This window comes from Dreissena polymorpha, chromosome 1, assembly GCF_020536995.1.
Source record: "Dreissena polymorpha isolate Duluth1 chromosome 1, UMN_Dpol_1.0, whole genome shotgun sequence".
In the NCBI taxonomy this organism is placed as follows: domain Eukaryota; kingdom Metazoa; phylum Mollusca; class Bivalvia; order Myida; family Dreissenidae; genus Dreissena; species Dreissena polymorpha.
Window position 1 is genome coordinate 94361399 of NC_068355.1, and position 25005 is coordinate 94386403.

The window sequence follows — 25005 nt, forward strand, 5'->3', positions numbered from 1 at the left end:
GGCCCAGGACCTTATGGCAAATGTCATAGTGATACACCCCAGGTGTAACAGTTGAACTTACCTGGTCAATTGACTCCCTCTTAAGTTGTTCATTCTATTCTGGTGACATTATGTGATTATAGGAGGTTTTGGGGATTCCGATAATGACGTCACGTTTGCGCATGCTCAAATTTTGGCCGTCAAAACTGCGGCCATTCTGCTATTGTTTGCATTGATGAAGCGCATCGTGATAACGTTACAAACATATTCGCGACCCTTTTGAAGAACAAAAAATACTCAGAAATTGAAATTCTTTCAGATTAAATTGAATCCAATGAACGAACACAAATAAGGACGAAAACAAACAACAAATTGTTTGATTTTATGTTATCAACATATAGAAACTGAGTTGAACCTATTTGTCTGTAAAAACTTACCTTGTTACAGATTAACTAAATCCTCTTGATAAATGTTAATGTTTTTTTATTTAATTGTTCACACCAATTTTGACACTCTTTGTTTCAGCATTTTAACCCTGTGTTTAATTGCCCCTTTCTTTATCACAAACCAATTATCTCGATATTATAGGATAATGTCCAGACAATTACTAAGAAAACAAAGTGTCATAAACCCAGGGACCTATACTTGTATGACTCTGTATGGGGTCTCTGCATAAACCACATGTGTCTGGTCATTAAACACAATTTATGATACCTCCATGTCATCTCTCGACGTACTAAGTCAAAAACTTAACAGTTGCTTTAATAAAATATTTGAACATATTTAAAAATAGACATTTGTCCGAAATGGATTAACAGCTAGAAACTATTAAATATATATATTAGCCAGTTTAAACATAATAATAAAGTGTTTAATAACTATACATTTAAAATATTGTACACATTTACTGCTACACAACTAACGTATTTAACGGGTACCTGCAAATGTAAACTCTGCTATAATGTGTAAAGATCGTGCGTTACTGCAGTGTTCGAAACATCATCATGAAAACAAGCTATCGCGTTTGGTCATTATAGGGATATAAAATACTTGCGTTAAATAAATTAAATGTGTAGATTAATGGTATCATAAAATGCTAGATTTGTATCGCCCATTATCACTACAGACGAGTTTTTAATATACGTGTACATGCAAAGACAGTTCAATTTGCAAAATATGCAGGTATTTTTTTTCAATTTGAATGCTTAAATTTATTAATATTTTCATTCAATGTTAACGAAACGAAAATTCATTCAATGAAAAAGAAAATTTAAAATATATTTCAAGATTGAAGTGTATTGAGCTATTTTAGGGCTTTGTTTTATAACTGATTCAATGCACCCCTTACACTAAATTTCAATACCGGATGAAAATAACACTATCGCATCCACACCACTTATAATAATATTCAAATTGTAATATGTTTTCTTATTTTTGAAATATCATTTATTCTTATTTTAAAAAAGAATACGGGTATTTATAGTTTTGTTTTGTGAAATTGTAAGTATTAAGTCTTCCGACGACCTTTACTCTGATACAATGCAATTGGCCGCGATAAAGAAGTTGACGGCCAATCTATTTTTAGTAACGGAAAACCCCTCTTGTGACGTCACACAAAAACCTCCTATATAAAACAATTGACAAATGTACACAACTGAGTCTATATAATCTAAACATCACCAGAACTTTTGTCCAGCGGTGAGCAATCCATTTGAATACTTTGTATTTTTCATTGTTTTTCTAAATAAGGCGCCATTTTGTCTCATTGTTATGACATTTGGTAAATGACGTCATGTATCGTTTTCATTTCTTGGTCATTATTTTTGGTCAGTCACGTCACTGACCAATTTTGGTCACTGGTGCCCAGAATTCTGGTCATTAATAACCAGAATCTTGGTCACTGCTTAGAATCTTGGTCACTGGCCAGTTTTGGTCATCAGCATTTAACAATTAGTCAAAATAGTGGAGAGTTGAGCTAAAGTCAAGATCTAGAATAGACGTAATTCTTGAGACAGTCATTCATTTTTCGAAGTAAATACCTATAAGTCATAGTCACATACGTTTTATAGTAATAATCCAAGGATATGAAGATTGTTTACAAGAAGTAAAACTGCTTTTGGAAGTGTTTTTAACACTTTTATTGTATTATTTACATAATTCTGAATGAAAGCAGAACTGTCTAATTGTGCGTCACATGTGTTAATCCGTGTAAACACTACCCTAGTATAATTACCGGGAAGCTGGCGGTTAGGAATAACTTACATTGTGTCACTCTCTAACGTGTTGTTTATTGCGATAATTGTCTTCGCACGAATAAATTATTGTTTGAACGTTTATTTTCGACTTGTGTCATATTTCAAAACGGATGGAACAAGCGTAACACTATATTAACAGCTATTTGAAAGCTATAAGTAATAAAGTATTTAAAACGGTATACCTCAAAGCAGAGGTAAGTTACATTTTGGTGGTACAGCGGTGGGATTGAAGTTTTAAACTCAATCCAGCGATATGAATCCGACGCTTATCTACGCTTAAAGTGATTTTTTTTTAATTTTTTATAACGCTACCATTTGACACATACAATATTCACTTTTTATGTGCCCCACTATAGTAGTGGGGGACATATTGTTTTTGCCCTGTCTGTCTGTTGGTCTGTTGGTCTGTCTGTCTGTTTGCGCCAACTTTAACATTTTGCAATAACTTTTGCTATATTGAAGATAGCAACTTCATATTTGGCATGCATGTGTATCGCATGAAGCTGCACATTTTGAGTGGTGAAAGGTCAAGGTCATCCTTCAAGGTCAGAGGTCAAATATATGTGGCCAAAATCGCTCATTTTATGAATACTTTTGCAATATTGAAGATAGCAACTTGATATTTGGCATGCATGTGTATCTCATGGAGCTGCACATTTTGAGTGGTGAAAGGTCAAGGTCATCCTTCAAGGTCAGAGGTCAATTATATGTGGCCAAAATCGCTCATTTTATGAATACTTTTGCATTGAAGATAGCAACTTGATATTTGGCATGCATGTGCATCTCATGTTCAGGTCAAACATCGGACCTGTTGTTACGCGCGTTCACACGAATTTAGGCAAACAAATTCGCTGTGTGAATATATTAATCGGTAATCCTTTGTAACACGATTTAAAAAAATGTGTATTTTTAAATAAACGTAATAGTAATTGCAAGACACAATTTGCAAACAGTGGGTTGAAAAGTGTAATTTCGTACAATAATTTATTACAATCGTATAAATCAAATATGAGTAACCCGAGGGCTGTAGACAGTGAGATAACCTTCCGCGACGGAAGTTGTTCGTCGTCTGGTGGCGATGAAGACACACCAGAATCGTACGCAGAGGTCTCGAACGGAAGCCAAACTGTACACGACGATGGGGTACGTGCGCTACGTGAGCAAATGTCGATCACGGCGTCTGTCTTGCGTTATGTCGTCACAGAGTTGACACTGCTGAAGGAAGCAGGGTGGGGCGTAACAACATCGACTGCTAACAAAGAGAACAACAACACATGTGTTGCTTCGGTACCAAGGCGTGTGGGTGATCCAGACTATGATGTACGCCTTGCGGGCGAGTACCGGGATAATTCAAGCGTTGGTAACAGAGGGCCCGACGTGAGGTGGTCGAAGCCGGAATCTATTCCAAGGTAGCTGTAAATGCGGAAGAGGTTGCCAAGAAGAATTAAGTGGGCCACAAAAGAACTTCGCCTTAGGTTAGTAGGCTGGTACGAGTAAAGAAGAAATTCATCACAAGCCGTGACGGCCGAACACTATCATTGCCTAACTACACAAACAAACCAAGTTACTGCTCTTGTCATGATTATAATGTCAATGAAACAAGGATCAGTAGTGAAATGGTATCTTTGTTGATGCTAGATATCAATTTTGAATGTGACTGTGATCCAGGACGTTCTGAGCGAGGACAGACGACTGATCTCAGGCAATGCGAGTCACTTCATGCCCGGGGCCATTCCACCAGTGGTATCAGACGATCCACTCCACGCAGGATGTCGTTTTGGCCATTCCACCAGAGGTATCTGACGATCCACTCCACGCAGGATGTCGTTTGGGCCATTCCACCAGAGGTATCAGACGATCCACTCCAAACCGGATGTCAGACGAATCGATCCACCAAAGACATGGGGCATTAATTTTAAGTTCTGGAAATCAAATGAAATAATACGTTAGTAATTAAAAACAGTGCAGACGTTTGATATTATGAACTGTTAAATAATTTTGGCAGATGTGATAACATTAAATTGTAAAGTTATAAAGAACAGATACATACAATGAAAAGATTTTATAATTAACTGTCATGCTATGAACAATTACATACTTGAGGAACAGTTCGTACAGGCTAACACACGAAGCTAGTAGTTTAATAGATTGAACAGTTATTAATGTGTAACTACAATGCAGTTAAGTACCTTGTATATTTTTAATAATGAACTGAACGTGGTGAATTAAGTTATGTGTAAGGCAGCAGAAGCTTTGCCTTATTAAGTGGGGGGTAATGATACACCCCAGGTGTAACAGTTGCACTTACCTGTTCAATTGACTGCCTCTTAAGTTGTTCATTCTATTCTGGTGACATTATGTGACTATATAAAATAATTGACAAATGTACACAACTGAGTCTATATACTGTGAAACCATTATTAATCGTCAGGCATTAATTTTCATAAATTTCGTCAGTCGACCGATCGGCGAATTTAAGATCCAAACGAACAATCATGCTCTATGTTTGAACAAAAACAAACACGAAGTTGAACAATATTTTAAAACTTTACCGTAGACATGAGGCATTTAATTCCAACATAATCCATGCACACATTCACTGCTGTTTCGTGATCAAGATTAATCCGATTTTGACACAAAGGGATGTAGATTACACAAGGTACTTAACTGACACGTTACACTTCTTTAAAACGCGTGTGCAATACAGCTGTATCGAATGCGTTGACTTCGTTTATGTAGAATGGTAATGAATTAGCGCTAATTGTTGATAACTTTATTACCCATTAGGTGCATTGTGTTTTTCAGGGGTGTTGCATATTAGCCATCACGCAGCAAATGCCGATGAAAGACAATACACTGCAACTCCAATATATCACGGTCCGTTATATCGCGTTGTCCAATATATCGCGAATCGGCTATGGCTCCCAAAAATCTGACGAGCATAATCCTTAAATAAAAAAATGTTTTTATCTGAGAATTTGATGCATTAAAATCCGTTTCAAGCAAGTATTTTTCCCTTTTTTCACCAACTTTAATCCAACAGTCATAATCCAATTTTGACCAGATTGTTTGCTTACATTGCACATCACATTAACACCTGTGTACTGCGATAAACAAAAGACAGGTCATTTCGGGTGTTACAATTCTCTATTGAATTTGCTTTGAACTGCCGAAACGCACCAGTGCACACATGAAGGTGTACACAATTATAACAGTAAATGTCACAAGTCAATACTGACCTATCTCAACAATCTGTGTGCGTTAGATACAGTATACAATATAGATCAGTTAGTCACAATGCTCTACTATTAAACCCCATGCTGTGCATGCTTTTCATGAGAAATGAATGACGTCATTTTGTACATGGGTCTAATTTGTGCATGCTTTCTTGAACAATAAAACTCGGCAATGTTTTTCGGATTAAAAATTTAATTATACGCATTTGAAAATACTCACATGGAATAATGTTTTGTGTTATACCAATTAATGACATATGGATGTAACACAAACTTGAATAAGGTTGGTAAATAGCGTGTTTTGAGATTGCATAATGATGCTAATGTATACATATACATGCATACATAAACTGACAATTTATATCGCGCGCTGGATATATCCCGGTCGCGATCTTTGGACCACTTCAACCGCGATATATTGGAGTTGCAGTGTAAACCAAATTAAAAGATTACGATGTGTGATACCGGTAGTTTACTTTTTAAGAACAAACACACACATAGAGTTTATAATTTTAATGTTGATATCAGAATAAAAAAGCATTTTATTTGAAAAAAAAACACTTTACAATATGGAACCTCTTTCGTATATCAGTATGGCAATTATAATGATAGAATAAGACAAATTGGCAATTGGCTTCGTTGTTACAAACACTCGTTAACGGTTATTAGATCGCACTTGTCCGCTAATCATAACAATGAACGTGTGAATGGCATACATTAAGAGGGTCCATTACTGTCGCTTGATAACAAAAGACTAATTAATTGGCATGTGACAAACAGGCCCCACCTCCTGCAGTGATTCTCAAGTGTGTTCCCGCATTCGTACCACGCTTTTTCGCAACTGCGATTGATCGCGAATATGTATTACACACAAATCGGATATTGACTGACGCATTTTTTTAAAATTCAAAATCAGAAATCGGCGAATTTAAGTGCTGACGAAATCGTCATTTTTATAAAAATGACGAAATTTTGTGCTGTCGAAAATAAATGGTTTCACAGTAATCTAAACATCACCAGAACTTTTATCCAGCGGTGAGCCATCCATTTGAAAACTTTGTATTTTTCATTGTTTTTCTAAATAAGGCGCCATTTTGTCTCATCGTTATGACATTTGGTAAATGACGTCATGTATCGTTCTAATTTCTTGGTCATTATTTTTGGTCAGTCACGTCACTGAACAATTTTGGTCACTGGTGCCCAGAATTCTGGGCCCGTATTCACCAACCACCTAAGGGAGAAAAATAACCTAAGGTTTTCATTTTGCCTTAGATTTTATGTTTTCCCCTTAAATTTGAGGAAATGCCTAAAGTCATATTCACAAAAATCCTAACCTTAGAAATACGCCTTAGGTTGACCGTTTTTCCCTCAAAGTTAAGGGACACATACACCTCCCTTAAGTCCAACGAAATCACCTTAAAAATGGCGTCGTAGCAGACGAGTTTCAGTGGTTTTTGTCATTTTTCGACCAAACTCATTCCCAAAGGATGTTTTTTTTTTTTTAATGTATCACCGTTCTAAACAGAGACCGATTTGTATTCCATTGACTTTCAAAGTCCGTTTTTTAAACAGTCTACCGGAAGTAAAATTGTTGTCATCTAACGCGAATTTCATGATTACAATAATAATTAGATTTTTGTATCATTTAACGTCATTTCTTTGTGTGCATCATATATTTGAAGAAATGGAAATAATAAGATACTAGCAGGCTTTATGTACTTGTGCCTGGGATGTGTTTACATGTCTGACAATTTTGTTATATTGACTTCCGGTTCCGGTTTACTGTGTTGCAGCGGCGAGTGCATTACTAAGAAGAAAAATAAAAAAAAATACATCAGATATAACCCCCTCCCAGTAGGTCATACCCTGGTTCTTTGAAATTGAAATACTGTGCAACCCAACTGCCAAATTGTGTTGCTACAAACGTCGAATTATATTAGTTTTTTTCAGTTTGAAAATCGTGTTCGGAAATCTTCAAGATGGCCGCCATTTGTACCATTTTATAATAGTAACGTTACGTCTTAGAATAGCAAACCAAATTAACTATGGATGGTAAAAACACTCAAAAGTCGTCGTCAAGTATTGACCACATACATAGCCAAAAGTCCAAGCAGCTCAGTGCCTTAGATCATGACTATAATGTCCGAAATGAGAACTTGTGTGTTGATTGTAAAGATCTGCTCCCTTATGATGGAAACAGTATTCAATGTGAACTAAGTGATAGCTGGTATTGTGTTCCTTGTTCAGGAATTACTCATACGTTTTACCAGGAGCTACTTTCAGAGGAAAACAATGGAAACTGCATTTGGTACTGCAATGGTTGCAAGAAGGCGATTCCGGGTGTGAGAAAAGTTCTGAACATGGTGAGTTTGATAAAAAAAATTCACAGGATACAATGATGGTAAGAATTGAGAAAATAGAGAGTCAGTTGATCAACATAGGCCCTAATACTCAGTTAAATACAGAATTTGAACTAGACCATGCCATTTTAGACATGAAAGAACGTGAAAAAAGAAAGAATTATGTTATCATTTATAACTTGCCCGAATCAAATGTGGAATCCCCTGAGGAAAGAAAATCTCACGATGATGTAGTGTTGAAGTAGCTATGTGGATCAGTAAACGTAAATGATATACCAACAGAAATAACTCGACTATGTGTAAAAGTAACACTAGATCACGGCCAATGAGAGTGGTGTTTGATAATGGACAAGCTAAATGAAAACTCCTTAAGAACAATCGTGTGTTTAAAGACAAAATCCAGACAACACCTGACTATACATATAGACAGAGACAAATGAACATGAAAATGAAAGAAGAGGTTGCTAAACGCCATGTGATTGATCAAATATTTACGTTCAAGAAACTGAAAGAGGAATAATATTCCAAGCCAAAACAAATTCAAATCCCTGAACAGCCCCCACGAACAAATTCTCCAACAAATATACAATCTGCTCGAAGCATGCGGTCAAGACCTGAAAATAATGTAAGCCCTAGCCAGTCGCCCACTTTTTTATCTCATCATTCTAGTCAGTCAGTCAAATATGATGGCTCAAGCTCTAATGAAGGTGCCCTTTAGGCAGAGGATCGGGAAAAGGGAACGGACGTGGCCCGGGAAGAGGTCGCCGTTAGATTCCATGAAAGACAAAGTTAACAGTTCATTAAGTTTAGTTGAAGTTAATGTTTCCAGTTCATTTAATGTTAATTCGTCTGATTCAATTGACGGCAGTTCTGTTTGTTTAAACATTTCCTCTAGGAAGGAGAGCAATGGGATTATTGCAAATTTATATAAAGACATTTATTTTTCCAAAGTGACAATACTTCATGGTGATAATGATGCAGACAATTTTCATGAACATGAATCTAGTGTTTCAAGTGTTAACGCCTCAATTGACACGGAATTATATGCAAGTAGTACCAGCTTGAATTCTTTTGCAAGTGACACTGAAATGTATGGGAACAGTAATACCGATGACACTGAAATTTATATGAGCCGTCCAACAATCCCTTCTTGTAGCAACGATAGCTTTAGTATTGAAAATCATGAAGGTCTTAAATGTCTTTACACAAATGCTGACAGTTTAGGCAATAAATGGGCTGAATTGGAATCTTTAGTTTACATTCACCAGCCGGATATAGTAGGAATAACAGAAGTTATAACGGGTGACAGAGTTGATGTTTCGAGTTACTTACTGGAGGGTTTTCAGCAATTTGTCAATCCTAAATATTGTGTTAGTGGTAATAGAGGTGCAATTTTATTCATTAGAAACGGTATTGATGGAGGAAGTTATATAAAACTGAACAATATTAACTGTAAAGAAAGTTGCTGGTGTGAAGTGAGAACTGACAATGAAATTTTTTTGATTGGTCTAGTGTACAGATCACCAAATTCTCACCAAGAAAACAACTTACAATTAAATGAATTACTGAGCGCGATTGGCCAAGAAAAGCATCTTAAAAAGATCATTATGGGTGACTTCAATTATAGAGATATTAATTGGGATCAATGGACGTCATCAGCTCCTGAGACCTGTAGTAGTCATGAGTTTATTGAGGCAGCCAGGGACAGTTTTTTGTTTCAACATGTAATTTCTATACAAGATATAGAAACTCTCAACAACCGAGTGTACTGGATTTGGTGTTCTCAACTGATGAGTTATTAATTAATAACTTACAATACTATTCTCCTATAGGTAAAAGTGACCACGTTGTGTTATCATTCATTATTGACTGTAACTCTAGAGTAAATTACCAGGCCAAAGAAAACTTCTTATATGATAAAGGAGACTATGATGCAATCACCACAGAGTTGTTAAACGTCCAATGGGAGGATGAATTTTTTGAAAAACCTTTTAATGAAAAATGGATTTATTTAAGAGACAAGATACATACCTGTATGGATAAATATATCCCTAAGAAAAGTTATATTTGGAACATCTAAAAAAAATAGACCTATATGGATGACAAAGAATGCACTTAAGGCTATAAAAAAGAAACACCGTTCTTGGCAAAAGTATATGAAAACAAGAGAACACACTCTTTTCCAACACTACAGTAGAGATAGAAATGCTGCTACTCGTGAATGTAGAAGAGCACAGGCTGATTTTGAACAAAAGATATCACACGAAAATAACCCAAAGACCTTTTTTAAGTACGCAAATTCAAAAAGAAAAGTCGATGTTGGAATAGCAAAATTGAAGAGAACTGACAATTTATTAGCAGAAGATGACAGTAAAAAATCTGAGGTATTAAATGCTTTCTTTAAAAGTGTTTTTGTACAAGATGTTGAAAATGTTCCAAATCCTAGTAACAGGAGTAATGGACAGACAATTAGTGATCTGAACATTGATGAAGAAAAAGTTCTGAAATTACTTGAAAAATTAAATCCTGTGAAATCTTCGGGTCCGGATCTATTACATCCAAGAGTACTAAGAGAGACTAAAACTGCTATAGTTGTACCCTTATCAATTATTTTTAAACAATCATATCTAGAGGGTGAAGTTGTTGATGACTGGAAAAATGCCCATGTTAAAGCCTTATTTAAAAAGGGCTCAAGAGAAGATGCTTCTAATTACCGTCCTATTAGCTTGACTTGTATTTCATGCAAAATGTATTATGATGGAAAAACTAATCCGAGACCACATTGTTAGCTATATGATTAACAATAAGTTGTTTTCAGACATTCGGTATGGTTTTCGATCCCTTCGTTCATGTGCTTTGCAGCTGCTTGAAGTTATGGAGACTTGGACTAAATGGTTAGATGATAAAAAAAGCTTTGATTGCATATATTTTGACTTTAGTAAGGCATTCGATACCGTACCTCATGCTAGACTGATCAAGAAACTTATATCCTATGGAATTGATGGGAAAATGCTAAGTTGGGTAAAATCCTTTTTGAATAATAGAAAGCAGAGAGTCGTTGTGAATAAGGATATGTCAGAATGGAGTGAAGTTACCAGTGGCGTACCTCAAGGAAGCGTACTCGGGCCAACACTTTTTTTGATATACATCAATGACATTGACGACATGATTGAAAGCACTATCCGACTGTTCGCTGATGATACAAAGTTGTTCAGCTCAACTGAAGTGCCCTTGGACAATGCCCAAATACAGAGAGATACTGATAGACTTTCCCAGTGGAGTGATACATGGTTATTAAAGTTCAATACCGCGAAATGTAGTACTCTTCATTATGGTATACATAACCCAAATATTACTAATTTGTTAGGAGAAGGATCTGATAAAACAAAAATACCTAATAATACTCAAGAATGTGACCTTGGAATACTCTTTTCTACTGACTTGAAATTCTGTGAGAATATTAATAAATGTATTCACAAAGCAAACGGTATGATTGGGCTTGTGAAAAGAACTTTTCATCACATAAATACAAAACAATTTAGAAAACTCTACAAAGGCTTGATAAGACCTCATCTTGAATATGGAAACTAAATATGGCACCCTAGATTTATACAGGATATTGAAAGTATAGAGCGGGTAAAAAAGAGAGCAACCAAGCTAGTCTATTGTGTGAAACATTTACCATACCCAGAAAGATTAAAAGTTTTGAAGATTCCAACATTAGCATATCGTCGTTTTCGTGGGGACGTGATTGAGGTGTATAAGCTTTTAACATGGCAAAGAAGATATTGAGTACACTAAGTTTTTTTTTATCTAAATCCTAATACAAACAGAGGACACTCACTTAAACTTAAGAAAAAGTATTTTAAGAAAGATGTCAGGAAACACTCTCAGAGGGTAATCACACCATGGAACCTTTTAACAGATGAAATCGTCACTGCACCGTCACTGAATACTTTTAAAAACCGATTGGACATATTTATGAAAGACCAATTTTACACAGTAATACCGGATAGAACCTGTGTCCCTGGCCATGAGGGGGCTATTAGAGGCTGAGCCAGCCTGCGGCCCTAACCGGATATATATGTATGTATGTATGTATACTGTATCGCATGTCAGATTGTGTTTATTTATCCCTTTTGCAATGTACGAATGTGTGTATCAACTCGGAATTATGAAGTAAGTGCAAACTATTTTTCTGTTTATTTGCTTAAATAATTGATTTGTTTTTTCAGAATGGCCAGACGTTTTATTCACAGGGTAGATTTACTAGACAGTCTACAAAATTCAGAACTTATTGAACGCTACCGTTTGGACAGACAGGGAATTTTATTTCTTGACGACATACGGTGCTGTCCGGTAATCTTGCGCAGTTAAGGGTCAATTGGTTTAAAAATATGTTCTTTTATAAATTGACAACATAATATCTAAATTTTAAATGAAAATAAGAGGTTCGTGTGCTTATTAACACAAAAATATCTGATTAATTCAGTGCAGAACTGGCCGATTTGATCTCAAAACAAACATGACTCACCTCATTTTCAAACTATCACAGTGTCCGGTATTCTTGCGCACTTGGTGTAATGACCTCATTCAGGCAAAATGGTAGACATATGGTGTCAAATTAGTGACAAAATACATTCCAGAACAATTATTTAAAACATTTTGTAAAACCATTCAAATTTAATGTTGATTAATAGCTGCACTTCGGTTTCTTTGATGATGGTGGTGGTATTCTGTTGACTGTAGCAAAATAAACATGAAAATTTTAAATTAATTAATTTCTAGCGTGAAAAAAAAATGTTTATGCATAACAGGTCTAATTTTGCCACGATAATGCTTCCATAGTTTACAGAAAATATAAAAACTATGCCATTGCGCATGCGGAGATCATACCAAATGTGGTTTGACAGAATGGCGTGAAATAATGACAATGTCGTCTGATGCGATATATTTTCAATGGCCAACAATACCATAACTAATCGAATATTGTGCAATGGAATGCTAAATTACACGCTGGATTTATGAATTCTTAATATAAAGTATGAAAACGCAAATGACTGCATGGAATTTGTGATTCATTTCGAATTTATCGTAAGTAGGTCAGTGTTTACGATACATGTACAATGTATAGGGATAACGCAACCGGTGTTAAAATGTAATGATCGTATTTTATTTTGCATGGAATACGTACCTTTTAAATCCGTTAATTCTTAAAAATGTGAAATTCCATCTTTTATCACTAAAGAAAATCATTCGTCGTCTGCGAAATTCGCAAACTGCGAAATGCGCAAGATTACCGGATGCGCAAGATTACCGGATTTAACTGTACTTACTCCTTTAATTGCACCAACAAACAACAGGAACAATAGTTGACACAGTATTGAACAAATTCTCATTTCTTTAAGATATTTTGCTACATCTACCATTCAACTAAATGATGGAGATGTCCATGAGGTTTCACAACCCACAGTTTCGCGGGTTATAACACAGGTTGCAGATGCATTGACTGAACCTGAAATTGTTAGACAGTTAATAAGTCTACCAACTGCTTCTGGAGAAATCCGCCAAATCAAGGAGGACTTTAACAATATTGCCAGATTCCCAAATGTAATAGGGGTAATCGATGGCACACATGTCCAAATTCAAGCCCCACATGGGGATGAACCGGCTTATGTGAACCTGATGGGATACCATTCTATAAACACTCAGGTAATGTTGTTATTTTCAAACTATTGTAAACATAGCTATATAAAATATTTAATTCTTTAACTTTGTAAATTGGTGTTCAATGTTTTTTTATGAAGGTTTAATCATTTATATAAACACATTTTTAATATATGCATACAGTTTATGATTTATTCTGATAACCTTTTTTAATGTGCACAATAAACATGCTTATTTGATTTAAAATTCCTTAAAAATTCCAATAAATAATTGGGAGCCAATTTAACATTCTTCTTTATTATATTCTCTATTTATACTGAAATGCATGGATTGTGAATGACATTTTAATATAACTTCTTATTTGTTGTTCAAATGTTTTTCTAATATGGTATCGTGTACCATACTACAAATAAAAAAGTGGTCAAAATATACAAGTGGAAAATAATATTAATACTATGTTTGTATCGCCATATATTTTTTTTTACAGATTATGTTTGATGCCAAGTGTCTCATTAGAGACATTGTACCGCGATGGCATGGTGCTGTCCATAATGCCAGAATCCTAAGGCAAAGTGGCCTACATCAAATCATGGAGCAGAACCTTGTCCATGACCAACATCAATATCTCCTTGGAGATTCAGGTTATCCGTGCAAGATATGGCTTCTGACTCCATTCATGAATCCAGCTGATGAGCACCAGCTGATTTACAACCGGTTAGAAAAAATACATTGTAAATTCTAATTAATTGTAACAGATATTCCATAATAAACATCATAGCTCATATAAAAGCACCCCTCGTGCTCAATATAAATTTTTCACTGCAATGTTTGAATAAATTTATGAGCGACAGTCAAGTTTCTGCGATTTACTTATGAAAGAATGTCATTACTTTGACCTCAAATAAATGCTCCCCCACCGCATCTCATTCCTGAGCAAAATGTAAAGCACCCCTGGTGCTTATATGTGAATGTATGATTTATGTAAATACTATAATTTCATATTGTGTGTAACTCTCTTTTTAATGTATTACACTTCATAAAAAAGTATCACGTTATACTTAGCCTGTGTGGACTGCACAGGCTTATCTGGGACGACACTTTACCCATATGCATTATGCCCAGTTTTGTCAGAACGCGACTCATATTCACATTTAATTAGTCATGTTTTCAGAGCTGTTAATGCAAATGACTTGCATTTTTAATTGAAACAACTAAACTTACTAAAGTTACTGTATACAATTTTTCCAAAAATTATAAAAAATACACAATGTAGATGAATTTCATGTAACTCTTTAATATAACTAAACTTTATCTTCATAACAAAATAATAACAAATAACAAAATAATCTATTCCTCATCAAATCGCGCCAACTGGGCCTCAAACAATTGTATTTGAAGCTCCAGCTTCCTCTCCTTCAAGGCATTAAGTTCATGTAGACTACAATGACTGCAACTAAATGGATATTAAAAACATGGTATAATTATTTAATTTTTACTTCATTTTCAAAAACAGTAAATATTTTAATGGCTCCTTTTTTGTATAATGAAAACTGGTAAATAATGATAACACTTCATGTTTATTCAAATGATAACACTTCAGGTTCAGTCATCCATATTATGCACATGTTTCTGTTATCTAGATCCTTGTGTAGAATAATTTACATTGTATTATATTTGAAAATACATAACATACATACCATGAAGGTGATGGTTTGTCTGGAGGAGAAATAGTTGAGCTTCTAGAGCCATTCTCAGCCATCGATGGTGTATATCTGAAATAAGTGCATCATGTCTAAAGTCAGATGTATTTACCATTACAATTTTTGATATTCAAGATATGTTTGTATAATATTAAAATGTAAATAATGCATTTGTCTGATAGCGAGTGTTTTTTTTTTGCAAATTATATGCATGTACATGTATATATATATAATTTCTGTTTATGAAATTGCATGTAAGTTAATTGCAATAATAATGTTTTCATAATTCATGCCTCACCTTCTTTTCTGATTGAAGGAAACTGATTTTGACATCGCAGCACTAAAATAAAATAATATTAAATATCAATTATATAGACCTATTCAAAATGTAAGTTCACTTTTAAACATGTACAAAAATCATGTGTGCATTATTTTATTTTGTATGGCCATAGATCGATAGATCGGGGGTATATTGTTTTTTTTCCTGTCTGTCTGTCATTCTGTTCCAAAACTTTCACCTTGGGTAAAGTTTGATAACTTTTGCAATATTGAACAAAGCAACTTGATATTTACCAGGCATGTGTATCTCATGGAGCTGCTCATTTTGAGTGGTGATCCTTGCAAGGACCATATTATACTATACGAATCTTGGCTTTATTGCACTGCTTTTAGATTGATATTCGTTATATGCGTTATATATAATTGTCGCAAAAATAGTGTATTCAATATACTGAAACTGCCAGTTTATATTTATTTCTGTTTCGGCTATGTTATTGTATTTGTCGAATCTGACACGTGTCCTTTTATCTGGGCGTAGGTACGTAATGTTTTGTAAAGATTTATCAAATTATTTTGAATAGCACACGTAGGATGCAAAAATGTGTGTGCTTGTAATTTGCTGTGCGGTTCCACTTACCGATTTTTTAAATGCCCAAAACACTAGCGTAAATATAATTACCCAACTATTGAAATAAACTTATCAACTCATATATTGTATAAAATTGCATCAACTTTTCACATACATTCAAAAGGAAATATTACATGTGGGTGCAATCATTTGCTCTTAAAATGTTAAGTTTATAATTATTACAATGTTCATTATTGTTTAAAATATTTTATTTATATACACCGTCCGATTGTTTAAGTTTTCTAAAACCTTCTTTAAAATATCATTCAAAGTTCTTGTTGTTTTTTTTCAAACGAGGCTTTGTTTTCTGGCAAAATAACAAACATTTTTTTCTATTGAATAGCTTGCATGGACACTCCTCAGACACTCCTTGCGTGCTCAGCGATCCGATATTTGCACAAACAAAAAGTCATTTTGAAATAGCATATATATTTATGATTTTGCGCTGTTAAAAAATGCACTACATTAAACAGTTTGGCGCCATAACGAAACGTAAATATATATATAAAAAAAAAGATCCAGGGTTCTGTATGCTGGATTTAATTCAGAATTAATTGACTGCCATACAAATTGTATGGGGTGTATTGATGAAATTTGGTAACGTCCTCGTCAACAGTTAACCTGCTACGTATTGCCGGTATTGCACGCCTCTGCATGTGTGCTCTGTTTACTATCCATACCTTGTAAAGGCCTGTAATTCAAGCATTACGGTAAGTGCACAAACACAAAACATGTCTTGAAAACCGAAACTATGTTTACATGCCATTGAATAATAAATTAGATTTTACCTTTCGATAAACACCCATTACGAATCCTCATATTAACGTGCGGCCTTTCCCGGATCTCTCAGCTTTCTACAAATCATATGACACGATATAGATATATTGTTTTGCTATTAACAATTTAGGGATATAATAGCTGTATTTAAATACAGATTTTGATTGTGGATGCATATAGACTAAACCATATGCGATTGCAATCATGTTTATATGACAAATATGATATGTGTTTGTGCCATACTTAAAAATTGACTAATTGCTGAACACAATGTTGTGTTTTTATTGTAAATAAAGGCGGACTTGTTGCATCCTTTGACGTACTTATGAATTGCAAATAAAACTGGAAGAACAATGTGCCGTTGAAATATTATGAAATATGTGTGCGGTAAATACAACATATGTATTCAGATGTATTAGGCTGCTCGCTCTCCTTAATCCATTTATGCCTAGCGCCTAGAACAAAGGCCTTGGCAAACAGCGTAGACCCAGATGAGACGCCGCATGATGCGGCGTCTCATTAGGATCTGCGCTGTTTGCTTAAAGGAATTTGTGTAAGAAATATTATAAATATAGAAATAAATATAATCGACATCCCTAATTTTGGAAATAAATTGATCCAATTTAGAAGGATGGGAGAGTCCACTAGGCATAAATGGGTTAATTTGGCTTATAGTGTTGTCCCTACTTGAAACATATTTTGGAAATGTTTTGAGGAAAAAGGTTTTATTTTCTTCTAGTGATATAATTATTAATGTTCGTGATTAACAAATAAAATTTAAACTACAAACAGATCTTTAATTATATTATACGAAGCGATTTTATGCTTTCCAAACATGTACTTTGAATTATTAGCCGTTGCGTTACAATGCAATATTTTGGCGATGTTTTCACACTGTTAATGTGTTTGCGGGCGTTAAATTAAATTAAATAATGTACTTGGATCAAGGATGTGTACTTCTTAACTATCTCCTCGAGTAAAAAGTATATAGTGTTAAATCGTTACGCTAAACACGGCGAAGTTTTTCTGTTTACCACGCTTAGTCGATATAAGGTATATGTTTTAGAGTTAAAACGTTAAATGCAATTCACAATGCATAGCCATACAATGCTTGCGAATTAACTTTCATGTTTGGCAGTAGGCTGCTCCTTATTGGCAAGTGTCCAAATCTTACATGCTTCGGAACAGGTAAAAAGACCTATTCAGATACAGGTTATTCCCGTAGTCGTTAAACTTTAGAATTGTTATTCAATCACATGCTATAAATGGACAATAACTCGCTGGCGTATTATTAATGACATGCCTTTTAATTTAGAAACGTACTTCTAGCCTTTGTTCACATTATCAGAAATGAGCTCGCGCATACAAGGGAAACATTATACTCAAGGATAAAATATTACTTGGCTTTAAAATTAAACGTAAACAAAATCCAAACTTTGTTTATTAGAAGGACATTTGTAAACGCAATTCAACCGCACCTATAATGCAAAATATATCTATTACAGCTTGCATTAGTTGACAATACATTTATGTATTATCCTCGGTGGTAATGAAAAGGTCATAGACCGGACGGACTCGTATGACTTGAAGGAAAGAACAAACACAATATTGTTGATTGAAAACGGGCATTTATTATAAAATGCCATAAAAAAAGATAAAAATAGAACAGATTCTTTCCAGAAAGGCATAATGGGTGGTAAAAACACGCCACACGCATATACACATACAAAAACATGCATTTGTGAAGTTGAATGTGATGACGGCGGGAAAAACACGCCCAAAATAAGTATAAAAGACACATATTTGATGCGTATAACAGTAAAATAAGAAACAAATGTGTATTACACACAGGTAAAAAAATACATAGTACGGGAGTCAAAACCTTATGGCGGAGAAGGGGTGGAGGTGGGTTGTTAATTTCGACCATATTGGATTGCACGTTAGTCTAGAAGGATCCAAAGGGTCACAATGGCCAACACTGAATTTTATTGGTCAAAAGAGCCCATGTGACCCCGCACTGAGGTTATAAACAAGTAATTAAACATAAGGCTTGAACCAATATAATGTTCAACAATTAAGAAATCGTACAATGACATAAAATCTTTTATGTGTGCATAAAATATTATTTATGTATTGTCCTCGGTGGTAATGAAAAGGTCATAGACCGGACGGACTCGTATGACTTGAAGGAAAGAACAAACACAATATTGTTGATTGAAAACGGGCATTTATTATAAAATGCCATAAAAAAGATAAAAATAGAACAGATTCTTTCCAGAAAGGCATAATGGGTGGTAAAAACACGCCACAAAGGGGACCGGAACGGGAACCCCGCCGCCCATGAAGTACGGGAGAGGACCGCAATTCGAAAAGGGGGTAGTTGCCCCTGAATGAATATAAACGTAGCCTTACGATTAAGGTCAGGTAATGTGAAAATTAAGGACAAATAAGCATTATAAGCTTTGATTAGTAAAGAGCCCCTAGGCTTAAATCCTCTATCTGCTAATTAATAACAAAGTATAGAACATAGTGAAGTAAATTAATTGAAAACAATAGGATTGGTGTTCAACGATCACTAGAATAAGCATAACTTAATTTTATGTGTATGCTCCTTAAGAAAAACACTGCCAGAAAAATCAGTTTTAATAAGAACTGCTTAACCTATTTGTCAACAAAATTGACTTAGACCTATATGTAAATAATTGGAGCTGCGACCTTAACCGGTCAGAGATTAAACAACCAATATTTGCATAAAGTATAAGCACTAGTCAAAATGGTGAAAGACTACCTGCAGCCTTAAACTGTCAGGGAAACATTACTTTTACAGCAAAACAACAAAAGTAAGGTAAGAAGATGCACACTTAAAGGAGTAAGCAATCATGAAGAAAAAACCATGTATTTGCGGCCTTAAAATGTCATACAACATAGGAGATATACCCAACAAATAATGGCTTTAATAAACAGCCTTGTTAAAAGGTGAAACGTTTGCTTGCAGCCTAAAACTGTCAGGTAAACATTTATTGTACGGCAAAGCAACACACGATAAAATAAGACAATGTACCGGTAAAAGAGTAGGCAATCAATAATATAGTATAATCCCCGATCCGAGCACTAAACCGCCAGACAACATAGGAGATATAAGCAACAGATACTTGCCTTAAACAGCAGCCTTATTAATAGATGAAAAATTACCTGCAGCCTTAAACTGTCAGGTAAACATAAATTGTAAAGCAAAGCAACGAAAATAAATATAAAAAAGATGTACCGGTAAAAAGTAAGCAATAATATAGTAAAACAATGGAGCTGTGGCCCTAAACCATCATGCATAGGAGATATATACAACAGATATGGCCCTAATTACGGGCCTTTGTTATAGGTGAAAAATTACCTGTATCGATAAGAAAGTAAACAATAATATGTTATACAATGGAGATGCCTTAAACCAACAAGATGCCCAAACAGATGTATACAACAGATTTTGGAATTAAGACCAAGTACAGGTACCTGTTAAGAGGTGAAAATGAATGTGCAGCTTTAAACTATTAACCTTAAATGTACAAGAACCTGACGAAGCAAAATATTAAAATGTAGTGGTTTAGTAGTAAGGTATCATGAACCCAGTGTAAAACAATGTAGGGGCTTCCTTTAACCATCAGACAACGTATGAAAAATATTTAACACATATTGGCCTTAAAAAAGGGTATTGGTAAAATTTAAATACAATCTGCACCCTTTACCTATCAGGTAAACATAGATTGTAAAGCAGAACAACATAAGTAAAAATATGTACCCATACAGGAGTAAGCAATCATATAGTAAAACAATGGCACTGTATTCTTAAACTATCAGACAATGAGATAAAAAAAGACAAACATTGCCTTAATAACAGACCTTGGTAATAGGTAAAAGGTTACCTGCGGGGTTAAACTGTTGGTTAAACATAAACAGTCGTAGAGAACCATAACATCAATATCAGCCTGAATGGAATACTGAAAATCAGTTTGAATATAGAAAAGTATATGCAAAGCCTGCATAAACATAGTTCCTTCGTAGAGAACTAAAATATCAATATCGGCCTGAACGGTCCAACTAAAATCAGGCTGAATATTGGAAAATAATAATAAGCAAGGCTTGCATAAACATAGTTCTGCGTAGAGAACTAAAACATAAATATCGGCCTGAACGGTCCAACTAAAATCAGGCTGAATATTGGAAAATAATAATAAGCAAGGCCTGTATAAACATAGTTCTGCGTAGAGAACTATAACATCCATATCAGCCTGAACGGTATAACTTAAATCAGGCTGAATAATGGAAAATATAAAAGCAAGGCCTGCATAAACCTAGTTCTGCGTAGAGATCAATAATATTGTTCTGCGTAGAGAACTATAATAACAATATCAGCCTGAACGGTATAAGCAAAATCAGGCCAAATATTGAAAAATAAATAAGCAAGGCCTGCATAAACATAGTTCTGCGTAGAGAACTATAATAACAATATCAGCCTGAACGGTATAAGCAAAATCAGGCCATATATTGAAAAATGAATAAGCAAGGCCTGCATAAACATAGTTACTGCGTAGAGAACTATAACAACAATATCAGCCTGAACGGTATAAGCAAAATCAGGCCGAATATTGAAAAATATAATCAAGGCCTGCATAAAAATAGTTCCTTCGTAGAGAACTATAACATCAATATCAGTCTAAACTGAAAAACTTAAATCAGGCATATACATACTTACTTCGGAGAGAACTAAACCATTAGTATCAGCCTGAGATGATAACTATAATCGGACATAACATTAAAAATGTAGAAGTATGAAATGAGAACTAAAAAACTGAAGTTCACTAGATAATACACAATGTTCTGAAGAGTGAAGTCTTCCTGTTTCTAGCCGTAATTGTTCGTTCGGGTCCTTCGTGGTTTAATGTAGTGTTCAATAGGAAGGGCTGGAAACGTGCCTTATCGTCCGATTGTAGTACTTGTACAGGAAGTGCCAGCCAGTGGACAGGTCCTCTGTATTTGGGTGTTGAGAGGTAGGCAGGTTTAATGTAGTGTTCAAAGGAAGGGCTGGAAACGTGCCTTATCGCCCCTTTGTAGTACTTGTACAGGAAGTGCCAGCCAGCGGACAGGTCCTTTGTATTGCGGTGTTGAGAGGTAGGCATGGCCTGAAATGATAACTAAAAGCGTGCATATATTATAAAACCAGCAGCATACAGAACAGATGATTAAAATCATTAAAGGGATCTTTTCACGCTTTGGTAAATTGACAAAATTGAAAAAAGTTGTTTCAGATTCGCAAATTTTCGTTTTAGTTATGATATTTGTGAGGAAACAGTAATACTGAACATTTACCATGGTCTAATATAGCCATTACATGCATCTTTTGACGATTTTAAAACCTAAAAATTATAAAGCGTTGCAACGCGAAACGATTGAATTATTTGGAGAGTTCTGTTTTTGTCGTTAAATTTTGTGAAACTACGAAGATTGCTTATATAAGGTATAAAATACTTTGTGTATATGTACTCGGCGGAATAGCTCAGTAGGCTAAAGCGTTTTTACTTCAGGACTCTGGCAAAACTCCAGGGGTCAGTGGTTCGAAACCTGGTCCGGGCAATGTTCTTTTCCTTTTTTTAATTTTATTCTTGCTTTTTTACTGGAGCTTTTACGATCCAATGTTTACATTTATCGATATAAAGCATTTAATGAATAAGTTAAAAAATGCCAAAATCTGTGAAAAGGCCCCTTTAAAGGGGCCTTTTCACAGATTTTGGCATTTTTTTAACTTATTCATTAAATGCTTTATATTGATAAATGTAAACATTGGATCGTAAAAGCTCCAGTAAAAAATCAAGAAAAAAAAATAAAAAAAGGAAAAGAACATTGCCCGGAGCAGGTTTCGAACCAGTGACCCCTGGAGTCCTGCCAGAGTCCTGAAGTAAAAACGCTTTAGCCGACTGAGTTATTCCGCCGAGTACACATTCGTTACGTATTTTATACGTTATATAAGCAATCTTCGTAGTTACACAAAATTTAACGACAAAAACAGAACTCTCCAAATTATTCAATCGTTTCGCGTTGCAACGCTTTATAATTTTTAGGTTTTAAAATCGTCAAAAGATGCATATAATGGCTATATTAGAGCATGGTTAATGTTCAGTATTACTGTTTCCTCACAAATATCATAACTAAAACGAAAACTTACGAATCTGAAACAACTTTTTTCAATTTTGTCAATTTACCAAAGCGTGAAAAGATCCCTTTAAAACTTGGTATAATCTTGAAATTATAATGACAGATTACAAAAATTACATTAACATTGAGAAAGAGATTATAAATAATTGTCTCCAAAATCCTATTGTAAAATATACTGTGAGTCGAAAACATAATCAAATGTTAAGAAGAGCCGCTTTTTTATAATTCATATGTAGTATATAACCCACGAGTTCAAGATTGTGAATATGATTCACATTGTTCATGACTTAAGTACATAAAGACACATACCGGTAAATGATAGTATATTAAATAGCGAGCATGGCTTTTAGTGACAATAACACTTGAGTGTGTTTTAGAGATAGATACAAATACATATGTCTTACTTATAATGAGCACAAATGTTATACGTACACAAATACTTGAAACCTGAAACTTGCTAATTTGCTGAAACACCTATGTATATAATTATATCAATCAAAATGTGTTTACAAAACATATACCTGTACATAAAATTGATATTAAAAATTAAGATTGATAGATATTACACTTATGAAGCATTAATGAAAGTATAATAATGGAAAATAGTTTGATAAATAAAAATGTAGAAAGAAATTTCAGCAAGTTTTTTGGCATCATAAAGACACGGTTTTTCATTAACTGAAGGATACGTGAAAGGATATTTCTTTTCTCTGGCTCGGGCTGTGGGATTCCGCAGCTACCGGTCACCTTTACGGACACTCCTTGGGTATAACCTTATGTGAACTATTGTGACTACAAGTCACAAATAGACTGACCAGATGTGACTACAAGACAAAACTTGAAGGTTAAAATTACAGTGTGACTATAAGACACACCACACTACATACAAATAAGATATATGTATGAATATGAAGCTTTTAAGAATATTAAAATTACTTATAGTTTTTAGTAGTTATATACAGACTTAACAAGGATATGTTAATGAAAATATCCTGGTGTCACCAGTTTTCGCCGATGTAAGAAACAAACTGTTTTTTTACAATAACGAATACACACAATTTGAAAACTTAAATAACTGTGAGGAAAATTGACCACTTACCAACTCAGATTAATTGTTTTTGTCGAGTTATTTCATGGCTTCAAAAAAGTAAACACGTCCATTTACAGGTCACTATATATAAATGACAGTGTCAGTGACGTCACCTATTTTCGCCGGTTGCACATAAACTGGTTTATAAGGGTCGTTCAACAAGTTATGTAAGAGTAAGCAAAGGTTAGTATTAGATACTAACTGTCAACATAATATGTTTGTATTTTATGTACAATTAATAAACTTTTTTCGAAATTAACGGTTAATATAATATGTTTGTATTTAATTTACAATACACATATTGAACGCATGTGTAAGGTCATCATGTGAATAACCGGCCCTGTAGCTGCCTCTTTCCGAAGGAGGGGCCTGCAAATAGACTTGGTAAATCATGAAGTGTGATATAGAGAATACTAGGTTAGCGTTGAAGTACAGAGAAGTTTATGTTGCGAGGCTTAGAACGCCGGAAGCGCGAGCCTTGGCGAGCGCTTTCGGTGTTCGAGCCGAGTAACATAAACTTCTCTGTATTCAACGCTAATCCTAGTATTCTATTTATCCCATTTGATTTTTTCAACGTGACATTTAACATAAATAGATCTAATAACCTTAACAATAATTTTAATTCAGTCATAAAAGCGCTTAAAATCTAACAAATGTAACCATGCGTAGTGATATAGATCTACATGTATTTGTTCTGGTACTCAAAATAGTCTTTAAAAAAATTCACACACAAACTGTAAAACAAGTAAAAATATCACCATGTGCCTACATTCAATTTTACGCAATATGCGAATTTTAACACATAACGACCGCGAAAAGAAGATTTTACTTTA

General features: G+C 34.5%; 1 protein-coding gene and 1 long non-coding RNA gene across 3 annotated transcripts in view; one reads left to right on the forward strand and one right to left on the reverse strand.

Annotated features, from left to right (window-relative positions):
- The window catches only part of LOC127841132 (uncharacterized), a 322925-nt gene that overhangs the window by 80263 nt on the left and 217657 nt on the right, over positions 1 to 25005 (forward strand). The gene's annotated exons all lie outside the window — the stretch shown is intronic.
- LOC127841255 (uncharacterized) lies at positions 14792 to 16960 on the reverse strand. The gene is made up of 4 exons (XR_008030825.1): positions 16893 to 16960; positions 15496 to 15537; positions 15195 to 15269; positions 14792 to 14950 (listed from the first exon to the last, which is right to left on the reverse strand). It is a non-coding gene; the product is annotated as an uncharacterized LOC127841255 (long non-coding RNA).